This window comes from Microtus pennsylvanicus, chromosome X, assembly GCF_037038515.1.
Source record: "Microtus pennsylvanicus isolate mMicPen1 chromosome X, mMicPen1.hap1, whole genome shotgun sequence".
In the NCBI taxonomy this organism is placed as follows: Eukaryota; Metazoa; Chordata; class Mammalia; order Rodentia; family Cricetidae; genus Microtus; species Microtus pennsylvanicus.
This window is the reverse complement of record NC_134601.1, coordinates 81861361-81886777: the sequence shown is the minus strand read 5'-3', so window position 1 is coordinate 81886777 and position 25417 is coordinate 81861361. Positions and strand designations below refer to the sequence as shown.

The 25417-nt window shown below is 41.3% G+C and overlaps 1 long non-coding RNA gene across 3 annotated transcripts in view; it reads right to left on the bottom strand.

The window, feature by feature from the left end:
* The window catches only part of LOC142840716 (uncharacterized), a 53693-nt gene extending 28500 nt beyond the window's left edge, over positions 1-25193 (bottom strand). For 2 of the 3 annotated variants that reach the window (XR_012908958.1, XR_012908957.1), the window contains exons 1-3: positions 24812-25193; positions 20741-20795; positions 17314-17489 (exon numbers count right to left, since the gene is read on the bottom strand). This is a non-coding gene — a long non-coding RNA (uncharacterized LOC142840716). Of the gene's footprint in view, positions 1-17313; positions 17490-20740; positions 20796-23174; positions 23232-24811 lie in introns of all 3 variants that reach the window. The other variant, XR_012908956.1, reaches the window with a different exon arrangement.
* Between the last annotated feature and the right edge of the window lie 224 nt (positions 25194-25417).

Sequence of the window (25417 nt, the reverse complement as noted above, 5' to 3'; positions counted from 1 at the left end):
CTCATTAGCTAGTGCTGAGAGCTCTACCAAAGTAATGAAAACCATGTCATCAAATGGGTTGCCATTATGACCAATAGCTGCCTAAAGATGTACCAATTTCATGAAATGGAGCCATAAGGAAACATTTTGGTACCCCATGGAAGTGAGAAATAATAATAAAAGAAGAACTGAATAAAGATACACAAATAAAAGTTGTAAACCTGTATGCATGTTTATATTTGTCTAAACTTTGTTCTGTGTTACATACTACAATAGGTAAGAAAAATGACCTGTTTATGTTTTCATTTTATCTGAAAGGTAATATGCTGAGTGATGTCCTGACCATGTCTAGATAGTGGGTCAAAAGGTTCTAACCATTTCCTGGTCTCCCAACAACTGCATACCAGAAAAACTAAACAGGGGCAAAGCCTGTGAACATAAATGCCTGTACAAGTGGCCCGTATCCTTAGAGAATCTGCTTAACGCCAAGGATGCAAAGAAAAACTAAATATGAATATACACAACTTTTGTCTGTAATTTCTGGAGGTTCACAGGCTTGAAGTTAAGGGCTCCTGTCTTGGTTTCCTTTCTTTTCTAAGCATACAGCAGTCTTAGCTGGTAATTAGCAGCATCACCTTCCAGAAACAGGTTCCATACTCACTCTTGCTCTTTGCCTCAGATGTTATGCTAATGGAGTGTGGATAGTGGTTTAACTCAACTTGACTTGGGGTCCTTGGGAAACTGGCACATTGCCACAACTGTTAGCCCTGTCTTGGAAGCTAATGTGCCATCTCGTGTATAACAATAACACAGTAAAAATAACAGAACAGAAATTCTCTAAACCATTTTTTTTAAACTTAGCAAATTGACAGGCATGCAAAAACCCGACTGGAGGTGTAATTTTTTTCGCCTTCTTTCTACGTTAATTTTTCTTTCTGATTTCAATTAGCCAAACTTGAATGGAGACATTACAGACAGTTCAACCCCACCTCAGAGCTGTGCAGACAGCTCTTGTTGCCAAGCTGTCTATCACCAAGACAACTGGGCCAATGTGCTTTGCTCTGGGTAAATAGCTCATCAGGGCCAGTTGCAGAAGGAGCCATTTTACAATGACCTCCCATTGGATCAAAACCCTTCTACTTGGCGATCTAAAATATGTTTTGAAAGCACATGGGGTTATAAATAAATAATCATTAATATTTCCACAAAATTCTTTACACTGATGAAAGGTGGCTTTGCTCCAGAGGTCGTTTATTTGCAAGTTAATTTGAGGGATCTAGTAAGTGCAGAGTTCCTCTGTTTGTGAGTCATTGTTATTTTTTTTCCTTTGCATTAATCATACGTTTCTTCCAACACTGTCTTGTCAACCACAAACTCCCCTGAAGTCATCAGTAATATAGCAATCTTGCTGTCTCTGGCCTCTTCTCTTGAAAACATTTGGAATTAAAGGCTATGATAAACTGTAAGATGGTTGGCATTCTTGCCTCAGATGAAGCAGTCAGCTGGGGCTCATGCTTAGACACAGTGCCATTTAGCAAAAACATATTTTTGATAAGTTCAGCACATATAAATGAGTCAGAAAGAGAAAAACTCAGCAGATTCAAAAAGAGTTGATTTTTAGTTGTTGTTGTTTTAATTTGGCATACAAGTTCTGAGTTTGGGGTCCTTAGGGATCTAGCAGAGGTGGTAGACCATTGTACTCCCATCCAGCCTCCATTAGCGCTGATCCACCCTCAGCAGCTTTGTGAGCAGCCCCTCACAGCTTTATTGTTCTCTGATCGCATTGGTGGCAGGTGTCTGCTAATCAAAGGCTTAAGAAGGTGTAGGCTTTAGGAGTCAGCTCTGACTGGAAGGAAAACTTTCCATTCAGCCTTGGGCAACAATATTGGAGGGTTTTTTTTTAAATGTTATAATCAACTCTGTGCCAAGTGGGGCCCAAGCTCCCCCTACACAGCCCCAGGAATCCAAAGAAAGAAGTGTTTTCAATTCTCTTCAGAATGTCTGATCTCCCACACTGCAGACCAAATAAAAACAGTCTGGGCCAATTGTGCCTCCTTCTACCCCCATCTATTGTGGAATCCGCCTGGGAGAAACTCAGGAAAGTTGGCCTTGGGCCAGCACTGGCCTTCCATGGCAGCAGAAAATTTCCCTCACCTTCCCTCCATCAACTGTTTTTGGAAAATGAAGGACGAGCCCCCATCTCAGATATCCCATGGGAAGGGACAACTAGGTGAGACAAAGTAGAGCCTAAAATGATTTAACCGGAATAGAACAACCTGAGAAGTTCGAAGGCCTGAGTTGGCATCTCCTGTTTACTTACTGCTTTTTGTTACCATTGCTCCTAGCAACTGGACACTCTGAGAAAGAATGCCCAGTTGCTTGGGAGTTGAACTGGCCACAGAATGACACTCAGTGCCTCGGCTTACTTCCCAACCATAGATTCACACTACTTATTCCACAGACCAGCTCTTGTCCCTGTTCTCCACTGGCTAGCAGTGTGACTCGGCTACACGTGGACTTTCACTTGGTTCTCCCATCATAGTAACTCAAGGTCACTACTAATGACCTCCGCCACTCAAGCAGTTCAAGTCACTTCTGGAGTCCTGAGTTGTGAAAATGTCTAAGTGGGGTGACACCCCTAAGTTACTACCTATCCAACTCCCAACCCTCACCAACCTTAACATTCCTTGGCCACAGGTCCCTCAGGCTATGTTTCTTAGGGGCCTCGAAGTCCTGAGAAGTTTGAGTGGGTCCTGCAGCACCAAGTGCAGGTGGCCATGTTCAAAGCAAGAATAACTTAAAACTCTAGGTTTTCTGGCCAGATACCAGCTTATACACTAATAAAGTTCATAGCAGATTTTTCCCAAAGAATTTTACTAAGCCAACCTTTCTTTCAAGGTGAGTGAGAAGTACCTAGGAGGACATGGCTCAGGAATACCAGGGTTTTTAGTTAAGAGCTAGAGCAGATAGTGATAAAGGCTTGGATAAAGCACAGATAATGGAATGGGAAGTCTGGAAAACCAAAACCTTCTCAAGACCTCAATAAACAGAAAGTAAAAGGGCTAATCCTACAATTGCAGGTGCATCAGAGTGTATCAGGGAAGAGTGGGAAGAAAAAACCCCATATGACCCTCTTTCATTCTTAACATAGAATGGTCCCTACCTAAAGTGGTTGGGGGAGGGCTGTGAGGGAGAATATAGTGGAATTTTAAGCAGTATAATGCTTAGTAGAAATACAGGCTATTTCCATTTTCAAAATATTCTAGTCGGGATTTATTAAAATAAAACTAAATAAAAAAAGAACAAGACTAAACTCAAACTTACGTTTTTGTGTTCATGACATTAAATAAACAGATTTTAGTGAATTCTCCCCCTTTTAACTTGTTGGTTGGTATTGTATAGATGCAGCCAGCATCTAATATGCTTTCAATTGTGTCTTCAGCCCTCAAGACCCTGGGGGTCTGAAATCTCAGCCAACTTTGCAATTTAATCCAAAACCCAAGGCAGTTCAGATTCCAAGTAACCTGTTACCCTCTGCTAGCAAAACATCACTGGTGGTTTGAAAAAGGCCATTTTTAATAACCCCTTTTCAGTTTCCTGGCAGGCCCCCAGCTTTACTTCAAAGTTGATTTTCCCCAGTGAGAGTACAGCTGGAAGAATCCAGAAGTGCACTGTGCCATGCTTCCACTACCCTGGACTTGGAAGGCCCAGCTCTAGGGCAGTGACGAGGGCTGGAACTGGAAGGCAGACAGGGGGCTGGGCAGGCTGTGGCTCACAAGGAAATTTCCCAAAGACAAAACAGCCCATCACCCATAACAGTAAACAACCACAGAACTGAATCCAAATTGAATTTTGAGAGTGTATCACTTTGGCTTATTTTTAAATTTGATAATAAAAAAAAAGAAACAACTGTAATTTGCGTTGCCTCTTAAGTGTCACAGTAGTTTGGGATTTTTTTTTTCTTATTGTTGTCTCTCAGTGGCCCATTATTTAGTTGTCATACAATAAGACGCCAAGCAAACAATCTGAAGAGACACTGGAGGCAGGGAAGAGGCAAGAAAGCAGAATTTCATTTGGGCCGGCAAATGAAGACAACTGCAGACTGAGATAGCCTTAAACTCCAAGACAGTAGCCTTGCAGGCCTGAATTTTCTCTTCTGTTTCTTGCCCAGGACTAGTGAAGTTGGGGTTGCCAGTAAAATGACCACTTAGCTCAAAATGTCTCATTTCAACTCCAAGTCTTCTTAAAACAGCAGAGAAGGACTGGGGCCAGAAAGTGCTTTCTAGTGCAAACACTGGTGCACTTTTACAAGGCAGGTAAAGCCTGAAATTATGTTGCTAATTAATTTTATATTTCCTCCAGCTACCTAGAACCAACTGTAGCTCAACATTCCTCAATTGGGATTTTGCCAAGAATTCAGATAATGCCATTTATGGATCATGCCAACAGTTGAGGTCATGCTTTCTGTCTAAAGTGGAAAAAGAAATAGGGAGGAATTCGTGGAAAGTACATATGGGGGGGACAAAAGGGAGAGAGAAAATAGATGAAAGGTAAAAAATCTTTCTATAGCAACTAAGCCCAAATAGACACATAGAGGAGACAAGGCCCAAGAGGAATTTGTACAACGTGGTGGTGGACATGAAGCAAAAACAGTCTAAAGCAGCATTCACAGGGAAAGTTCAAGAAATAGTGAGGTGGAGTCACAGAAGCAACCCCTCCAAAATTGTGAAGGACATCAAAAAGCCTGTGCCTTGCATCATGGCTGCTGGCAAACACTCTCTGCTTCATGCACGCCAGGAATGTGAACTGCCTGCCACCTGGTTCAGGGTCTGGGAATTAGAAGTGAGGCTTTGTTTCTAGCAGGAATTTAGGGATATGAGGACTAGAGCGAAGCTCTAGGATCAGGCTAGCCTGAGCTTCCAGCTGGATCACCCTTTGGATAGCACTCTGTCTAATCATCCCTATTGTAGAGATGAGAAAAGTGAGGCCCCAAATGGAAAAATAGCGTAGCCAAATGTTGCTGTTAGCCACAGAGAAAAGGCTGGCACCCAGCTCCCAGCTGTTCATATTGAATATTCCATTGTTCCAAAAGAAAATGAGAAAGGCAAGACTATGCCAGATTATTTCCTAAAGTTACAAGTTAAAATCCTGATATTATACCATCTCTATTTTTAAATGTCAAAATACCTTTTTGGGAAACAATGACTCCAAAAGTAACCATTTGTTTTAGGATGTCTTCTATGTTTTATAGTACAACCAGCAAAAATAATAAATTGAAATTCCATGGGACACATCAGTATCTAGGGGCAAATATTTGGCATGGAATAACAGTAGTCTAGTCTGGTCTCTGGCCATGTATCACCAGTCAATCCAAATCATGTGAGCCTAAGCCTGGAACCCATTGGAAAGGCCACTGAGGTGTTATGCAGGGAACAGTGAGTTTGAAAGAGGATGGCTTGGCTGGGATGTGCGTGGAGGGTGAGCTAGGAAAAGGATGAAACACTTGGAAGACTGGAGAACCAAGATGCCTTGGGTTCAAATTCTCAGCCTGTTTTGTTTTCTTTACAGTTACTTTGTGATGACAACTTCTAATTACCATTATGCCCTGCTTTAATTTAATATTTTTGCTATTATATAGTCATATTTTTGATTTTCATCTGTTTTTAAATTTTCCTCATAAGGAAAAAAGTCATAACATTCATTTTCTATGTAGTGTGCTCCTTGTATAGAAGTTTAGAGAGGTTTTGTGACTTGCCCGAAATTACCTGGTTCCTACATGTTCCGCTTCATTCTAGATCTGTAAGTCCTTCCTTTAGTCTACCTGTCTACTCTAGTTTTGTTAACTTAGATCCTCTCAGTATGATCCATCAGCTGGAATACAGCATTCTAACACATACTTTCAGCTCTCCCACCCCCAAATGCTCAGAAGCACCACTCTGTATGCCAGAGCCAAGAAGCACCAGGTTTTAGGTCCCCAAAAAATTACAGACATTCTGGGGGTGTAAAGAATTTTGCCTCCTGACTACTCACTAATGTGACCTGTGGGAAATGTGTGCCCCAGTGTCCCATCACAGCAGCTACCCTATTGCTATTGCTTCTGGCCAGGTAAAGGCCAGAGCAGGAACTCTGCATGTCAAAATGCACACCCAATGTGATGATTGCCGTCAAATTCTCATGACCCTCACTGGGATGACTCGACTAAACAATCATGTTAGAAATGTACTTCCTCCCAGACCACACCATGCACTACCCAGTTAAGTGTCAGTCTGCTCATGAAAAATGATTTAACCATTAATCTTAAGCAAGATTAATTTTAAAGATAGAGCAAATAACACTGACAAAACAACCACAATACTTCAGATCCAAAGCTGAATGTGTTTGAGATCCCTACTTGGAACTGTGGTTGTTTGGAATTGTTTCTAGTTGGGATTCTGGTTGTTTGTGATGACCCCTATACATATACTCCTTCACATGGGGGAGGAATCACATTTTCTAATTGAATAGGAAAGATGCCCTCCGGCTCTTGATGAGTTTGGTGATTAGCAAGTTCCAGAACCCTGACTCAGCAAAAGTACTGGGAGCGAAGACCTAGTAGTCACTTAGCTGTGGCTCGGATGGATCTTGCGTCAGTCAGACTAAATAACTTCCGAAAGAAGTCGAATTAATATCTATCTCTGGGCAGGCAGGAGCCCAGTACAGATCATAGATCCGGCCCATCAACAAATGTTCATCTCTCAGAACCTGGTAAAATAAAACAGGACTCATGGGCTTTGGGTAAAACAGTCAGCTTCCCAGACTCACATGGGAAAAAGTTAATATGGTGGTAATGAGCCACTTAAATGCCTGTCTGCCTATGTTACAATAACATGCCCTTTTCATTCCTTCCAACAGCTCCCAGAGGGCACTGTGGACAGCCATGATTTCTGGGTATTTTGTTCCCACTCCACAAGCCTACCAAAACCAAAGCACTTCCTACTCTCCTGATGTTTTTTTTTAACATGCTGAGTGACCTCCCCATTCTTTTTCCCTTTTATTATGTATTTGTCATGAGTTTTCTTTCTTTTATGTCTTTTATAACTTTTTTCTTTTTATCCTTTCAATGTTTAGGACTTATTTTTCATCAACATTGCTCCTGGGGATATTTTTCCTTTTTCTCTACTCTATTCTTTTTTCTTTTTTCTTTTTTTTTGCTCTTCATGTCATATTTTTAGTAATTTTCTGTTTGGTAGAACTTCCTTTTACTATGTTTTTGTTGGGTTTTACTTTACTGTTTTTATGGATTTTTATGTTTGTTTCTTCTTCTTTCACTTTTAAAAATGGGGTTTGGCTTAATATTCTTTTGCCATGCATTTTTTTTCCTTCTCTTGGGTCTTAACTGATGTGTTTTTCCTTTTTGCTTTTAAGGAGGTTTATTAGGAGGGTACGAGTTGTTTTTAGATATTTTGAGGGAGGTAGAAATTTTTTCTTTTATAATTTTCCTTTATCTATATTGTTTTCTTTAATTAAAAAACTTGTCTCTCAGCCATCTGTGGTGATACACCCTGACAATCTTGGTACTTAGGAGGTAGAGACAGGGAGATTATGAGATCAAGGCTAGCCTGAGTTACACAGCGACATCATCCTGTCTCAAAAAAAGAGTTTCATTTTCTTCTCCTCCTCTACCATTATATCATGTGCTGTCCTTTGTCTTTGAACTTGAAACAGCATCTTTATTTTAGCACTGTTTTAGAGTTGCAGAGATGTTATAAAGACAGCACAGAGGATTCAACATCCTCAACAATGAGTATTCTCTACTACTGTCTCTCACTCATGGTATATAATTTTTATGCATTTTATTGTGTATTACACTTTAACTAAAGCTATTCAAATGTCCTTAGTTTCTGCCTGATGTCCTTTTTCTATGCCTGTATCCCATCCAGGATCCCACATGACATTTACTTGTTACATCTCTTTAGACTCTTCTTGCTTGGACAGTTTCTCTGACTTTTCATCTTTTTGGATTATAGTGATAGGTTCTGAGGCATAGTGGGCAGGCGCCTTACAAAATGTACCTCAGTTGTGACACAGTGATGCTAACCTTAGTCTTGTGCTTTTTGTTTCTCCACTGTGAATTGACTTTCTCCTTTACTCTGACTGCATTTTTTTTAAATCAAATCCTTGCTTGGGATGGAAAGAAATAAGCTCCACCTTCTAGAAGATGGCCAGTGCCACATTATTTTGCTCTGGTTCTTTCAGACTGTCTTTGTATTCCCTTGTCATGTCATGACCCTTCGATATAGTTTTTCACTCATTTAACTTTCTAAGTGATTTTATTTGCCTTTGACACTTGTTCGCTTCATTTTAATTTCAATTTGCTTTCCTCTATCTCCCCCCATCCTTTTTTCTTCATTACCTTTTAATGCTCTCCCCTGTTTTTCTACCATTTACATTTCATTTATTGAAAAATAATAGTCTACATTTATATGTCTATTAATCTCTTCTTTTTACATAACATTTTCTTGATTAAACTAATATACACTATATAGCTAACATATTTTACATAGCTAGAAGAACAATACAACGACGCAAAGGGGAAAATGTACCCTCATTCTCATCCTCTAAGCGGCCTTTGTATTAATGTTCATTATCTACTGGATTTCACACCACCCTTGAAAGCTGTGTCCCCTCCCAGAAATGACAAACAGACCCAGTGTTGTAACTCCTAAGAGTGACTATTTTCTTCAACAACTCTGATCCATCCATGGTCATGGCCATTAAACTGAAAATTAGCTGGAATATCAAGGTGATAGTTATGTATTTTCTTGTATATAAGCATCCACATTAAAATCACCGATGCACACTCTTTTCCTAGATCTCTTTAGCTCTTAGCACCAGGAGCATACATGTGTGTGTGCATGCTTGTGCCTGTTTCCCACACTCAGTGAACATCTAGAAGTGAGTTGGAGCCTAGGGATCTTGGAGGAGGAGCCTCTGAGAGAAGTGAATATACACGTGACTGGAAGGCATCAGGAAGACCCCAGCAGGCGCTTCACAGTTCAGATGGCCTACTTGCAGGCCGCACTCTGTCACCACTCTTCTCTCATCCCAATGATTTCCTCTCTCTCCAGGTATGAGTTCTGGAAAACTGACATTCCAGCCCTGCCCCCTTTTGCAGCAAGGGCAGTGAGTAAAGCTAAGTTGCTGATTACTTTGCTCTTTTGCGCTCCCATTTCCCTGACTGAGAAAAACAACAGGACAGCCTTTCCTGACAAGCCCTGCCTTAGAGAGCTTATTTTAGGTGCAACCCCCACACAGGAGCTTGGAAGGGGTTGGAGGTGTGTGGGAATTAGACGGCCTCATAATTCCTTTCTGATGGTGAGATTCAGTCATCCGAGTACTTCTGTTGTTGCTGTCAATTAAGACTGACACCAGGAGGCGAGCGGACACCGAGCTAGGATCTTTAGATTATTCTAGCCCCTACCAGAGCCCTTTTCCTCCTGTTTGTTCCGTTTCATTATGGCACTACGTGTTGAGAAAATAAGCTGGGGATAATTCTATAAAATGATATGTCCCAGTCTTCCAAGCCAAGGTTTCACGGTAGCCCAGTCAGAGTCGGATAGTGCTGCAGGTCCACCAACCTGGTCTAAAGAGCAGTTGTCTGGTGGTAGAGAGCCACTCTATGTTGTCTCAGAGCAGCTCTTCCTATCTTTTGTGTGCCTCTATACATCAGCCAAGACTGTGCACTGGCACTAGGCAAAAGACCATGCGACTTTATCTTCCTACAATGTGCTATTAATTTTCACCAGGGGAAAAAAGTGGCTAATGGAAATCGGGCATTTAAGGTAGTAAGGGGGACAGTTTTGCCTCAGGGCAACGCATAAGGGTTTGATTTTCTTTGAATTCTCAACCTGATTCTGAGGTTAGCAGTAACTAGTATAAGGGCAGTGCAAATACATGAGGTGAAGCCCTCATCTCAGAGCCAGAAGAACCCACTGGCTCAACAGCACAGTGGTTTTGAGCAGTCCACATACTGAAGGACTTTTCGGCAATGTGGTTCTCATCCACAGTGACCAGACTGAGCATGTCTACTATGCAAAGCAAACTCAAGCAGGCAAAGTAGTATTGGGGTAGAAGGGACATAAAAATGGTTCATAAGAATGTTGGAACTCCTGTTTTTCTGCCTCATTCCTCATGTACAGCAGCAGAGGAAGGAGAGATGTTTACAAGGGCAGACAGATATGGGAGGAGCTCAAAAGGCCTCCACACAAGCATCGGCCTCTTTGAGACTATATGGAGCACTGTTGGTGTTAACCAAGCATCAGGAATTCTCTAGGCTGACCCTGGAAAAAATTATTGACACCATAAATACTGAGGTAGAGAAATAGAGCTAGTGGAGGGAAACTTAACCTTGGAAGTGTAAAGTACTTGCTTCAAGGGAGCCAATGACTTACAGAGCAGGAAATGGTCATGGAGATATGCTAATTAATTTCCAAACCTAACTATAATAAGCAGTTCTCAAAGACTAGCAATTGTAAACGACAGGGAGACTTTGAGTTGAGAGCAGAAAGAGGCCGTAAGCTATGTAGGAAGGTGAACCAGGAAAACTTAAAAAAAAAATTTAGGGGCCTTTATATGTGACCTTGAAGGAAAAAGGCAAAACGGCAATGGGAAAGATGAAGGAGCGTAGGAAATGCCAAACAAGCACACACAGCAGGTATGTTCAGTTCTAATATTAAAAATGAATTTGCAATAAACCATAAAGGCAGAAAGAACATTTTGGAATGCCATGTATATATGTAATTTTTCAGTTCTTTGTAAATGAACTATTATAGGTACTTATAAGATAGAATTGAAATAGGATGCTTCTGTTAAAGCAAACACCCAGCCAGTCAAGCCTGATGTTACAGGACTGTAATCCCAGCTACCAGGCAGGAGGATCATAAATTCAACACTTTACTGAACTACCAGTGGTGGTCGACTTAGTGAACTACCTGGTCTCAACAGAAAATGTTCCAAGAATGCCATGGTTGTGTTTTAATGGTAGATAGCTTATCTGGAATGTTCAGGATCCTCGGTTCATTTCAGTACACACTGAGGTATCTCTCCAGCTCAGGAAAACATTTTATATGTTCCTTATATTGTCTTTCAGAGACAACTGATTTTCCTAGCATGTTCTAGGTAATCATATGTCTTTCTGAAGGCCGCTTTCCTGTCAGGTTTCCTTCATAGAAACAGGTAATTTGCACAGCAAGGCAGGATCACCAAAAATTTCAGCAGGCAACAGTGTATTTCATACACACATGAACTAACTCCCAGGGAGAAAGGAGCAAGAGCTTTGAGGATCCAGAACAAACTTCAAGAGTGTACACTCTATAGTCCACAGAGAAAAAAAGGTCAATATTTGTTACTGTTCGTCCCTATATTTTCATCAGATTGGGCCGTAGAAAGATTTTAATTCTAGTAGGCCCTTGCTCTGTGAGTGTATTTGTCGGCGGTACTAGAGCTGGAACCTATGGCTTTGCACATGCTAGTTAAGCATTTGACCACTGAGTGCCAGCAATTATGGTGTTAATATTCATGCCACTGTGATTTGTATATGGTCTGAGTGTATCTTATAACTTTTTATGTTGAAATTTTCCTCCATGGTAATGTATTAGGAAGATACAAAATTAATTTAGTGATAGTGTTTAGAGACAAGGCCTTTAAGAGGTGACTCCATTTACATAAGGCCGTTAAGGTGGAGCTCTCATGGTTGAGTTCTGGTAAGGTAACTAGAGAGAGAAGATACAGAGTCACACACATGCCTCTTGACCCTTGTCATATGATGTTCTATAAAGCCTTGGGACCCTGGTTGCAAAGTCAAGGGGCCTTGAGCTAAAGTAGTCTTTGGCTTATAAAGTCTCCAGTCTCCTGTATTCATTATATAACAGTAAATGGACTAATATTGATATTTAGACTTCACAGTGCTATTTTAAGTACTAAAGGAATTCATATACATAAAAGTGTTTAGAACAGAGCCTTGTTTACGATTAGACAATATATGTATTAGCTAGTGTCGTCACTATAGCTGTTACTTGTTGTGTCTCCTGGTGCTGCTACTATTAAAGAAAACATCTTAGAGTTTCTGGATGCTATTTCATATTTTCCACAGTTTTTCCTCACAGTTTTCTCCAAAGATTATCTGTCACTGCTCTTTCTCTGAGATACCACCCCCACCACGAGCTTAAACTCTAGAGCCAATTGTTAATCAAAATTGTACCTCAAAAACTGCCCTGGGCACAAGGAAAGCTTGACCTCCCTGCCTGTCATTCCTCTTGAGGGACGGCTATAACAAGCTGCCTCACTCGTTCCTGTTCCTGTACAGATCATGGAAAGAGATGAGCAGGTCAGCAGGCAGTACACTCTCTGGGAATTAACCTGGAGCATACTGTTTCCATTCCTTTGTGTGATTCTGGTCTTCTCCATTCCTTCACTTCCCAACGCTTCTGCGGAGTTGTGTGCTAACTGACTGGCCACAAACAATGCACTGCCTTATCCTTAGCTAGGCTTTTGGCAGCTAAGGCTAGACTGGAACTGCTGAGACAGACTGTACTCCATAGACACTGGTTCCTTCTCACTGTAGCTGGAACCTTTCATCTCATTCCCATAAGGACCTTGTGAAAAGGAGAAGCCACGCTCACAAATACACAACCCACGTTTGCTCACCTCCGTTTTCAGGTAAAGGGTGGCTAAGACATTTACATTCTCCCACCAAGTTTTGTCACTGGCATCCGCTTATGGTCTCCCAAACCTTAATTGTTCCTAGACTCCCGGTGCGAGTCTTTGTATGATTAGAGGCATTTAAATATCTTTGGTTCAACCACCATAACCTCATCCTACACCTACATCATTTATCCACATCCTGGGTCACACCCAGGATCATTTCGTCACCGAAAACTGCCCCACCTGTGTCATCTTTTATATCATACTCTCTGTTCCACTGAGGATTTTTCTTTGTTTCTCTAACTTGCATTCTTAGACCTCTTGATATCTCCCAATTTACCAGACTCATTCAGCATAATTACGTTCTCTGACTGGCCTGGGATCTGTAATTCATTATGCCAGCCACTCCCCTTTCCTTACTCATAACCTTCTCCATCATCTCCTGGTACAACCTGCAAATCCACACTCTCCTGCCTCAGAAGAGTTTTTCCTGGAAACCCTGGCCAGTTTCTACTGTATATCACCTCGATAGCCTCATGTCTTTCCTTTGCTCACTGCCTTAACTCCTGAATCTTTATCCCTGTCCTCTCTAATGGGAACATCATGCTCAAACCTCTCATTTTTTAAGGCAAAGTGATTGAGCCTTACCTCTCCAGTTGCTGCCCCTTTCTCTCCCCTTTTCTTTTGAATAAATGGTATAGTCACTGCCTCTTCCCACAGTGCCACCTGCTTCTGTTTCCTGGGCAAGTTCTCTTATCCCTGTCAATACTGCTATTATTAGTATTAATCAAATAGTATTTTTAATTCTACTGTAGCCACTACTAGACATAAGGGCCTCCAAGAGGAGCATCATGTCTAACTTAGCTATGTGGCCCCAGAGCCTAGCACAGTGCTTGATTGATAGGAGGTGCTCAATAAACGAATTATGTCACAAACACTTACTGAGCACCTACTAGGAACCAAGCACTATATCGGCTCTGTTAGCATCCACAGCACTTGGGTCCTAATCCATCACAAAACCCACATTCAAGAACCATTGATTCTCACAGAAACTTCTCTCCTTTGTCAATGCCCATGACCACTGCTCTGGCTGGATCTTCCTCACAATAGGCATTCAAAGTTTGTTGAAGAAGTTTGATAAAACCCAGCAGATGCCAAAAGACTAGTTTGCTCATATAAATAAATGCCCATGGGTAGGTTTGTTAAAGGGTCTGGTAGCTGAGAGCAGCTTTTCCAGGCTTTCAGAACCATTCACTTGAAACTCTATCTCAACATAGCTCAGCCTTACTAAGCCTCTGCCTGACTTGGCCTTGGCCCTTTTCTTCAGCTTCTCTCAACAAATCTTTGTTTCCAGGTTTTTCTCTTTCATCTTCAAACCAGTGAAGAAATTTCTTGGTCTTCTACTCAATAGTATGAAGAAATACCAATACTAGAAGTGCTGCTGACTTGAGGGTCCCACTTTACGAAATGTGTGTCCCCTTTTCACTCAAAGGCTACCTTTGGTAGCTCTGCTTCATTCTGCCAGCTGGGTTCTATGCCAAGTGGTCAGTAAGAATAGAATTCAGGTTTAATGGCCAGGGAAAGGCTTCATGGATAAGAAAGGGAAACTTTGTGATTATAGTTCAGCAGATGGAAATATTCTGGTAAACATGAAGGTAGGTGTGTGTGTGTGTGTGTGTGTGTGTGTGTGTGTGAGAGAGAGAGAGAGAGAGAGAGAGAGAGAGAGAGAGAGAGAGAGAGAGAGAGAGAGAGAGAGAGAATATGTCTGTGTGTTTCATAGTTTTCTTCTTGGAAGGAGGTAACATGTATAATGCAAGTTCAAGAGGTACAAAATGGAGTAAGTGTTCTCCCCACTCCTACCAGGTTCTCTTCTCTGGGTGTGATCACTGTTTCTTCTGGGTTTTTCTAGAGATGGTAGATACATTTACAAATGTTGGCATAGCTGCATGCTAGTCACTGACTTAGAACATGGCCCAGTACTCCATAAGCAGAGGGAACTAGTATGTGCACAAGTGTAAAGTAGAGAATGCCCTTTCATCCAATATCCTCTTCTTAATTCCCAACCTCTCTTAGTAGCCTTTTCCTGCCAGGGAGAACAAGTTCAAATTTCCAAACCCTTCCTACTGGTACCATGGTCTGCAATTTGCAGGATGGTCATAGTCCCTGTTTCTTGTAACTTTGGTACAGTTCTGTGGATTCATTTTCTCCTTGACTATCTTTGCCTTAGAGTTAGGCCAGTTAATAATCTTCGACCCTCCATTGTAGCTAGTTTTTAAAATCATTTCCATGTGCAGGTGCTTCTAACCATTTCCACTGTCCATTTGCAAGTCTCTCTCTTTATACCTCAGGTCCCCATCGCTTTTCATAGGCAACACTGGAATTTGGAGTGAATGCCTACCTAATGGCCTCTAGCATCTTCGGTAAAATCAAATGGCCTAAGTACTGTGAGAGCTCACTTGTATTCAACCAACATTTGTTTCTTTCTCATCCTCTCTTTGCTATCATCTCTCCACTGTCCTTTATCCATTCTCCATGTTCTATACACACGCACCTTAGTAGATGGTGTACAATTCCTGAAATATTTCTTTATGTCTTTTCTCTATTGAAATCAAATCAGAACAGTGGAACATGACAACTTACCTGGACCCTAGAGTAAAGTACTAGAAAATTCTGGGTATATACATCACAAAGGAGAATCACTTTCAACGCCTCTTAAAGTCATTGACTTCAGAATGGCATCGTTGTCACTTAGAGGCTGAAAAAGTCAATACTTACCCTGCATTTCAACCTTAAAATTCTACATATCCTTTGAAACTCATCTCCAAGTCATCTTCTTCTTGAAGCCTCCCAAAACTGGGGCAGTTCATCTGTTTTCACAGAAGTCTGAATGAAATTTTTCCTTTCTATGCATTGCCAAAGGTGAGTCTATTCCTTCTGGCCTGGTGTAGTACAGTAAAACCCATTCCAACTCATTATCCCACCTCCTAAGGCAAGTCCAACTAAATGAGGTATGTGGCTACTGAGGAGCAAGTTAGGAGGTTCCCTCAACTCATATGTGCTAAAGTAAAGTGTGCTTCACCCTGAAACTGATTGATTTTCAACTTGACTTAGTTCAGTGTATAGGATATAAGTGTAACTTAATTTTTAACTTATATGACATCTGTTTTATTTCAATGGAGTTAAAAATTTTTTCACATCATCAACTGCTCTTTGAAAATAATTTAATAATTTTGGAAGGCTTTTGTCTTCTTTCAATCCATAGTATATCTGTTCCCTCTCTTCAAAGGCTCCTCTATGTTCCCTATTTTTGCTTTTACAGATAACATTATACTAAAGGTGTATAAATCTGTAGCCAAACATATATTTTTCAGAAGATATACTTTGAAGTTCAATTTCTCTGTCATGAGGTACTAAAATTTATACAAGTTTACCAAGCCACTTCCTATGATGTCATGCTGATTTAATCCAGTGGTAGTATACAAGAACGATAAGATCATTGCACTGTGGCCAGCACAGTTCATAAATCCTTTCTAATATGATAGGCAACAACTCTGACCTGTCATTGTTACTCCAACTTGAATTCTTTTATCATTAGTAAAATGGAAGAGTTTTCAATAATGTTAACATGTATGATTTGTTTGTCCCTCTCTAGTCATTTAACCTATATATTTCTACAGCTTGCTTTTTGATGAAGATCACATTGTTTCATTCATAAATTGACAAGTAGTTCATGGAATCAGCACATCTGATCATAATCATGCTTCTTGCTATTCACAATTGATGTTGGATAAAACCATGGCAAACACTGTACTAGTGATTGCTAACTCATAGCATATAGATCTATTATTTATTAACAACAAAATCACAGCCAGCAGCACTGTCGCAAATGGCTGGAGTGCATGTGATACCCATGATTTATGTGTAAGGTATAGCCCAGCCTTCTTAAGTTTAGAAGCACTAGACAGCACTATCTTGGGAAGTATTTTGAACAGTGAAGTCATAAAAAATGTGATGATTGTGGTACTAAACACACCATGCAGAGAGCTTTATTAGCAGCCTAAGATTGGAAACAAAACGCAGAGTTGGGCTTCTGCTAGAAGCCTGCACTGTGGGTATTCGGTCACTGCATTTGTCCAAATATGCCCACACAAATGCAAGAATTGATCTTGGATATATCACTAAATTGCAGCAAATGGGTGATTTTGCAAATATGCAAATCATGTAAGGACAGAATGCACGTTATTGTATTATCGTCTGAGTGCCCAGATGACCAATCATATTTTAATGTCATCTATGATTTCATGGAATTTTACATTTTTAATTATGAATGCATATAACTCTTCCCTCTTATTATTTCATATATTTAGTTCATTGGAAGCTGATATAATATAGTCATTTACATTTTGATATATACATGTGTGTACATATATATATACATGTTTTATTCTAAAAAATTCTTCTTAATAATACACCTGAACTTCATTTGATGGATGACGTGTGAAATCATTTTCACAGGCACAAGTCAGAATTACCGCATCATGACAACTGTGGCATTCCAGCTCCCGGCGCAGGCTTCTCCAAACACAGGTAGGTCAGTTCTGGAATACATGAGCAATTTCCAGAAAATAGAAAAGAAAGGGAGGATGACCTTACCTTCACCACTCCATGAAGGTGCTGGCTCTTAGGCCACTTAGTAGCTGCATTCTGTGGGGCAGCAGGATAACAGGGAAGCCAGAAGCCGATGACTAGCAGGGATCTCTCCAGACCACAAAATGGAGTCAGTATTTTCTGAAACACTTCTAGAGCCGATTCTGTGCCTCGTGGTAAAGCTGTTGAGGCAGAATATGGGCGACTAAGTATCTGAAGTCTGCATTTTTAAATCATGTTAAACTATAGAGAACACAAAGTCTTTTTTAATCACACAGTTCAGTGGCACTTACCACAGTCCCACTGTTCACAGCTGTTCACCTCCAGAGCTTTCTCAGCTCCCCAAGCTGAAACTTTGTACGCAATACACAGAAACTCCCATCCTGTCTCCTGCTTCACCAGCATTAACCACTAGTCTATTCTGTATCTTGAATTTCTATATTCTGGGTAATCCATAGTTGTAGAATCTTACAGTGTTTGATGTTTTATGTAAAAAAAGTTTTGTGTTTTTTTTTTAATAAGAAAATGGTCACTGCTAAAGCACATTTATGTCTCATGCAGCATCGGGTATTTTAGAAAATCTTATATTTCTCAGGGACCTCTGAGGGTACCAAAACTCTTCCAGAGGAACTCATGGAGTCAAAATGACCTAATGTTAAGAAACTACATGAGGGGATGGAGAAATGACTCAGAGGTTAAGAGCACTGACTGCTCTTCCAGAGGTCCTGAGTTCGATTCCCAGCAACCACATGATGTCTCATAGCCATCTGTAATGAGATCTGGTGCCCTCCTCTGGTATACAGGGATAGATGGAAGTAGGATGCTGTATATGTCATAAATAAATAAATAAATTTGCACAGGCACGAGTCAGAATTACCGCATCATGACAACTGTGCCTTTCCAGCTCCCGGCGCAGGCTTCTCCGAACACAGAAGCCTAAAAACGAAACTACGTGATATGACTGGAGAGATGACTCAGAAATTAAGAGCGCTTGCTGCCCTTGCAGAGGACTTAAGTTCAATTCCCATCACCCACATCCGACAGTTCTCAACCGTGTGTAACTCAGAATTCAGGGGATCCAATGGCCTCTATGTGATATGGAAAAAGACTGAATGAGGAAGACACTAAGTACAGTTACCAAAAAAATGAAAGACCACAATTCATAGATTTGGAAAATATTGTTTCTATTCCAAAACAAGTTTTTGTGAACTGTTTTGAATTTGATGAATCTGTTCTTGAATTAGTTGATTTTTTAATTCTGTTTTCAGTTCTAGCATGCAAAATATCAATAGACGTGGCTTAAAAAAACAAAATGTCCAAGGATGCCATGAAACATTTAAGAGGGTACAAGCTAACTGAGGATGGGTAGACAAACCTGTAATTCCAGCTACTGCAGAAACTGGGGCGAGAGTTGAAAGGTTGACCCCAGCCCAAGTTATGTGTATTCCAGGACAGACAAGGTAATTTAATTAGACCCTCTCTCGAAACCAAAATGAAACGAGGTAGAGGTGCAGCGTGCCAGCAGCACTCGCACAGAAGACATGGGAACTTTGGTTTGATCGCCAGTTCTGAAAAAAAATAGTGTGAAAATGGACCTAAAACAAAATTGGTAGCCAAGTACAATGCCATTCACCTGTAATCCCAGAATTCAGGAGGCTGATGCAGGAAGATTACAAGTTAGAGGCCAATATAGGCTATATAGCAAGTTCAAAAACAGCATGAGCTACATCGCAAAATGAGACTCAAAGAGGGAGGGGGATTATATTTTAACCTTTTCTACAAGAAATGACACACAGATTAGCTCAGAATCAGGCTTTAAAAAAAAATAAGATTCCCAGATGAGCTCAGAGTGTCCCTGCCACAAATAATCAGCATATCATAACGACTGAGGAAAATGGGATAGTGTATCAGGTATGCCTGCTAAAGCACTGAGGGGGATTTAGCTCTAATACATATATGCAGATGGCAGTGTTGAGCAAAATATACCAAAAATGAATTAATGAAACCTTGGGATACACCAATAAAAGGATAGTGTCCAGAATGAGGGTGATGGTTTTCCTTTTACTACACACCATTTCGGGAGTACTGAGTTTAGCTTTAGAGTACCGTATACCAAGAATGACAAAACAGAATACAATATGTCCTCAAAAGGACAAATGAGCTAACAAGGAGACTGGAATGCAAGACAAATGTAGAATTATCACATTTGTTAAATCTAGAGGCTAATATCTAAACATATCAGTCCCAGACAACTGGAAAAAATGTGGTTGAATAGTCATCTTGTAGAAGAGATCCTTCTCCCCAGGTAAGGCTATCCACACATGTGGCTTTCTATACCATCCCCTTGGTTGAAAATGAATGAAATTTATGCCCTGCCAATGCTGAAGCATGTATGCATGGGCAGCCCGTATATGAAGGTTCTGTTGAACTTGTCCATATTGGGTTTCATGATCTAAGTTGATGAGAATGATTGACCAGGTTTCCTCCTCAAGAGGGCACCAGATATCATTACAGATGAGCCACCATGTAGTTGCTGGAAATTGAACTCAGGACTTCTGGAAGATCAGGCAGTGCTCTCAACCGCTGAGCCATCTGCCCAGCTCCTTGGCTAGTAATTCTCAAATCTGTTTGTCCAGAAGGCAGCACTCTGCCCTCCCTGGGTTTCCTCTCTCTAGACTGCCTCAGGCACCTTCACCTCCACAGGACTAGATCCAAACTGTTAGTCCTATTTTTGCCTCAAAAAATTCTTAGTGGATTTCCTTCTGGGCTCCAGGAAGGAAATTTGTCCCAGTCTGGCTAACACTGAGTGTGTACCTTTATTTTTCCGTGATGCTAGCTTATACAATAATCAGGAAGAAATGGAAGCAAACCTTCCAAACCTGTCTTGCAGCCAGGTTCACAAGGGATTTGGTCTTCTCTCAAAAATGAATGTGCTTTGAATCCTAAATTTTCTAGATTATATTAAAAATTAATTTCTGGCACTATCAGGGACAAAATCATTAAGTAGAAAAACTTGGAGAGTTCCCTGCCCTTCTCTAGACAACACTTCCCTGATTGTTAAAGGGAAGGTCTCCATGTCTTCCTACAGATGGGTCCTTCCAAGTATCTATAGCAGACATTGTTCTGGGGAAGGTACAGACATTATGAATAAGTGTTCATGCCATTTGGCCTGTGTAATAGCTCAGCTGTGTTCCAACCTCATCCTCCAGGACCTGCTGGGCTGCAGGCTGATCATATATCTTCACAATACTCTCGTCAGCTCCAGGCATCCAGCCCAACATGACGTACTTGTGCACAGTCCTGATGCGCCTCTGGCAATATCAGCATGTTACTCAACTGGAGAAGTGATCAGGTAAAAATGACAACCCTGAGGCACATGCAGTACCCCTCCCCACACCCCAAGACTCTGATGCACTCTGCATGGGTCACTTACAAGATTTATGGCCTTGGACAAATCATGGGACCTCTCTGAGCCTCCGTTTTCTCATCTGTGAAAAGAAGAAGGGGAGGGGGGGAAGAACATACAATGCTATGGATGTTGGTCAACTGGTAGAATGCTTGCTTAGCATGCACAAAGTCCAGAGTTCAAGTTGATGACACACACCTATGATCCCAGCACTTAGGAGCAGAGGTAGGAGAATGAGAAATTCAATGTCATCCTTGGCTACAAAGCTAGTCTAAGGTCAACCTGGACAATGTGTCCAAAAAAGGTTAATAATCCATAATTTACCTAACTGTTGTGAAAACTGACATTTTTGGCTGAGCCAAAATGTACATTTTTTTAAATTTTCCACTTAAAGAAAACCTTGGATTCTGATCAAGTCCCCCTTCTGTGTCCTTCCATTCTGATCATTACCCGATCACCCACCAGCCAAATACTCAAAGAACTAAGGCTACATCTGGGGACTCGCAGCTCAGCCACTTGCACAAGTCAGGTGGCTTCTGCTTCCTTTCACAGGAAGCAAGTTCCTTCCCACTGAGACTGTCCAGGCAGCTCTGCAAGAGCCCCCATCCAATGACTCTCATTCTGCCTCTTGGGGTCAAATTGTACTGATAAATCCTCTTTAGTCATGAAAAGTCTAAAGATATCAGAAGACAACCATCATGGCCTAGTTACTTTCCTGGCTTCTTTTCTTAATCTCCATTTTGTCTCATTCCCCCTTTAGAGACAATATAACCAAGCACAGTACTTGAGATATGGCTCTACAAATGCTGGTCAGAATAAAAGGATTGATTGCTGCAATTTTAGAGCCTATACAATAATTCATAAATATAACCTGAGTTTACATTAACTTTTCCACCTTGGTCATGAGTTCATCCTTTACAACTGTAATTTCTTAAAAGAATGTTGTTTGCTTTATAAAACAAACACAAAATGTCACACTTGCTCTTTTTTTTATTTTTTTATTGAAAAAATTTCCGCCTCCTCCCTGCCTCCCATTTCCCTCCCCCTCCCCCCACTCCTCTCCCCCTCCCCCACTCCTCTCCCCCTCCTCCCACTCCTCTCCCCTCTCCCCCTCACCCCACCTCATTCCCCCTCCTTCTCGAGTCTGAAGAGCAGTCCGGATTCCCTGCCCTCTTATCAAATTTATTTTGTTATTGTTGGATTATCTTTGTGGTCTGGTAAAATTCTTCATAGATTCCTAGTTCTGTCATCCAGCATATTACTTTTCCTTGCATTCCATTTCTGTCTTCCCACCGCATAAGCATGCTATTCTACAGCTCCACCCAAGACATGAACTAGAATGTTGAAGCCAAGCCAGAGCCAGGTAGAGCGCTGCAGGCAGCCTACTACCAAGGACCTCTCCATAATGGTGACGTTCAGCATTTTCCCTAACTTGATGTGCCTGAGAGACCTTGCGCCCACCCATTTCCATCACCACAGTGGCTCACATAGCATCTTAGAGACTCAGGGAGGGGCAGGCCTCCTGAGAAGCAAGCTGAACTGGGAGAAAGGCCTTTCTCCATGTGCTGTTGCTAATTCCAAAGAGAATTAGTTCTGGGAAGTAAATAAGTATGTAAAGTATCCAGCATGTTTGATAGATAGTCAGTATTGAATAAAAGATTGCCTTAAAATGCATTCAGAATCTCGCTGGAAGAGAAATGCTGACTCATAGTTCCTCCATCTTGTTCACAGAGCACCACAACAAAAAGCTTTGTCATGCTCTTCTCTGCCCTGCAGACACATTGTAATCATCAATTAATTAATAGATCTCATTCCTGAACATTGTGTGAGAATTCCTGATCCAGAAAAAATACAGAAAAGAACTGACACCCTTTGTGAATGTTTTCTTCACGTGCATGAGTGGTTCTGGGAAGTAAATAAGCAATGTATGTAAAGTATCCAGCATGTTTGATAGATAGTCAGTATTGAATAAAAGATTGCCTTAAAGAACGCATTCAGAATCTCGCTGGAAGAGAAATGCTGACTCATAGTTCCTCCATTTTGTTCACAGAGCACCACAACAAAAAGCTTTGTCATGCTCTTCTCTGCCCTGCAGACACATTGTAATCATCAATTAATTAATAGATCTCATCCAAAAAGGCCATATTTCCTGGCTCCTACTTCTGACTACATAGCATAGTTCCCCAGTGGGACTATTGTGGCTAACACTATACCATATTATCCACCGCCCCCATCATTGCCCTTCCAGCTGCTCCTAATCCTGCTCTTTACAGCACCAGTAATAGAATCCAGGCAAGGTAGCCAAGGCTGCTCTTGAAACTACGCAGTTCCCACATTTTTACAGCTAAAGGACAGATTGTGATACTCCATTCTCCTCACACCCACATCTCTGACATGATCCCCAAGTCCCCCCCTTCTGCCTCTCCCATCTTGTGTCCCTGTGACTCATGATGCTGCGTACCACATCTCAAGGCTTCCAGTCGCCACAGGTCCAGGTGAAGTCGAGGAGGAAGGGAATCTGAAATCCGAGAAGTCTGTGAGTATGCAACACCAGAAGACATTTTATCCTGAGTTTCTCTAGTACTGCATGGGTGATAATCCATGTATTATTACAGAAATAGCAAATATGTACATGGATGCTTTATATTTTATAAAATTCTACAGTGAATAAATTTCTCTTTGATCCTCAAAATAGTTCAGTGGCTTCATTTGTGTAAAAGCATTGTTAAAAAAATTTAGAAAGAAATTGTCTTTATCAAGCTAAACTATACATACACATACACAAAAATAATCCCTGTCACATAATCCAGTTCAATAAGACAAAAATGTTGAATATCATCTACTTTGCCCCCAAAGGCATTAAACTCTAAGTTTCTATCTTTTAAACAGGATATTAGCTTTATTTTAGAAGTAAGCATAATTCTCTAAAAGGTTAATTTGCTCAATGTTCATATTACAAATAACAGAGACGATCCACAAAGCCTGGGTTATTTGATTCTAAACCTTCTAATTCTTACCTTCTCAGTCCTGGTAAGGCCATTCAACTGCCTTCAGAAAATGGCCGCCATCCTCCCTTTGGAGAAATGGGCAGTGGCTAACGGAAGCCATCTTCCTAAATACGCAGAATCCTAACAAATTCTCCAAAAAAATATTTTTTTAAAAAATATCACCTTCCCTCCCAGGCAGTGGAGTTTCCAAATCGTTCTAGAAAAGCTTTTCTCTTTCTCCTTACAGGTAGGAAGCCGCAGAGAGCCGCATGCACCCCTGCCAGCTGAAGCAGCCAGCTCCAACCCCACCCTCCATTTTGCCGCAGTACATGACTCATCATCGTCATCAAACCATTGGGCCTGCCCACTGTCTCACTGCATCAAAAATGCCGCAGTCTGCGGAAATGTCATTGTTTTCATCCTCCATGTCTCAGCCCCGTCTTTTCCACTGCTGTTCCCAAAAAACAACAGGAACACGCGCACATGACAGAAATTCAGACAACGCAGTCCAATTTCTACATAAAGCCACAAGCCCTGAGGAGAAGCCCTGCCAGAGATGAGAAATGACGTACTTTGCTGAAGCTACCACTTCCCCAACCACCTTGCTAAAAAAATAATTAGGAAGTAAACACTCCGACTCAATTCTAAACAACTCCCTCATTCACACCTTGGCTTACCTATTGTAATTAGCTTTCTTCAAAATCGCTCACTCACTCCTAATTTAAATGGCTATCACAGTTAAAGGGGTGAAAAGCCTGTCATTTGTGGAGTGAGACAATCAACCAAATAGCCTGAGGTGCGTCCCGTACAAAGAATGGCCCTAGGAGCTGGCCTGCAGAGCCAGGCATCATCACTGCACCACAAACCACCCAGTCTCAGCTCCAGCCTGCCAGATGACGTCAGCGTTCAGACTGCCTCCCAGATGCCTCAATTTAGAGCCCCAAACCCTTTTTTATATGTCATATATATTAAATATATATATAAAAAAATTCTTCAGGTTGTGCTAACCTCTTCTGAGCCCTCCCTCTATCAACCCTGCTTCCTGTATTTTCCTGTCTCCTTATCTGATCGCTTTTCTTTTGCCCAGATTATTTTCAACATCTATAAATACCTGGATCCTTGTCTGGGCTTGAGTCAGCATAGTCTTCAGCCATCCTCCTGGCTTTACTGACCTCAGGCTCCAGCTCTGCGCAATCACCTTAAACTGGCTCAAATGGGTTTTTAACTGAACAGAAATTACTTTTTTTTCTTTGTCATAAAATATCTAAAGTAATCAAGATCAATTTCTGTCCATTTTCAATCCATTTGGTCCAGTTTATAGCACTGACGCAGTAGCAAGGCACTGAGGGGCTCAGGATGCATCAGGAAGGAGATGAGGCTGCGTCAGTTCTGCTCAGAAGACCAGTGGGGGACAAAAAGGACCTGATGCTGAGGACCATACCATTAGTAATGGTGACGCTGGAGGGGGAATCAGAAGAACCTAATAGTCCATGAGGTAGGATCAAACCACTGTGGACCCCGGGGGAGGGGCTTAAAGGCCTGATGCTCAATGACGCAGTATCTAATCATTCCTGTGAGAAAGGAGGGGAAAGATGCTGATGCTCAGCAGATAGGAACAAACCACTGCCATGTAGAGGGAGCTGAAAAGGGATGCTTTAGTGCAAGACATCATCAAAGCACTCTTACAAACCAGATAACTAGAAGGAAGGGTAAGAGA